The sequence below is a fragment of the Atta cephalotes genome (assembly GCF_000143395.1).
Source record: "Atta cephalotes unplaced genomic scaffold scaffold00003, whole genome shotgun sequence".
Classification (NCBI taxonomy): Eukaryota; Metazoa; Arthropoda; class Insecta; order Hymenoptera; family Formicidae; genus Atta; species Atta cephalotes.
Window position 1 is genome coordinate 3,414,095 of NW_012130067.1, and position 1,340 is coordinate 3,415,434.

The window sequence follows — 1,340 nt, forward strand, 5'->3', positions numbered from 1 at the left end:
AGAGAGAGAGAGAGAAGGGGACGATTATTCCAGGGGGCACGGCGAAAATTCGTAATTACGAGATAATCGAGCGATAATGACTCTCAATGATTCAACGCGACGAAACTCATCCATTAACGTTACCTCGCTCAACGATGGAAAGTTTTTCGACGCAGACAGAAAACCACATCGACTATACGTTATGGAGGGTGTATGGCTCGCTCGCCGAAATTCCCAGGATCGGAATCGTTCGTATCTACACGCCGCGACCCGTAATGACGTTCGCGAATCAGAACACGGATGACCGAAACGAAATGCATCGCTCACTACGCTTCGATTCACATAGCTCTCTTATCCACACACGCGCGCGTGTATATATGTGGTGCGTGTGTATACACGCAACGCATTCGTATAGATGCGCGTACGCGTGCACAAAATCGTACGTGTCTATGGAGCATCGCGTTTAACGGTGAGGGGGTCATGGACGACTAGCCCACGTTAAGGGTCACGCTCGATCGCATCCTACTTGCGCTCGCACGCCGACCGGTCAATGCACATCCGTGGAACGGGGCAGTAATTTCTGATCCCGGGGCACGTCGGATCGGCCGGCGTGTGCGGAGGAGGAGAATGGCAAACGATGAGGAGAGATGCATCGTGCATCGAGAGATTGCCGGGAGTATGGAGGGGACCGCGAACGCGTGGGAGCAGAAACAGATTCCTTGACCATAACCGGTTCGCACACACCGCTCACGATTCCTTGCGCGAGTTTACGTTGCCCCGGGTTAGGTAAGTTACTCCGGACACGGGGTTAAGTAACCTTCCAGGTCGAACGAGAAAAAGTCATCGAGAGAGCCGTCCTACGCTCCTCTCATGCCCTCCATCGATTTATCTTTCGACTTTCGCTGCACTTTCAGAATCACATCTGCTTCTCCGAGTGTTCGCATAATAAGCATAACGAGCATACATTATTAATAACTTAGTAATAGACGTGTTATAAAATATTATATAGGTCACCTTTTTTTTTTACATTATTATCTCTCTAATATATTCTACACATGATATCGATTAGTGATAATTCTACAATACATTAATAGCGCGCGATAGAATTAAATGATTGAGAACGTCGTGCATTGCATTATTCCGATTTATGATATCTTATAAAAGGAGCAACAAAACGTCGTTTTTGAGAAACGTCTCGTGACTTATTAATAGCATATATCAACTTGGAGTCAGGCAGTAAGTTGCGCTTATATAGACGGAAATGCGTGTGTACTGAACGATCAACCTCGTGTATCGAAGTATCGGAATTTCTCCGAAGAGTAACTCTAGAAGGGGAGGGGGGGGGAGGTAAAGAGTAGTTC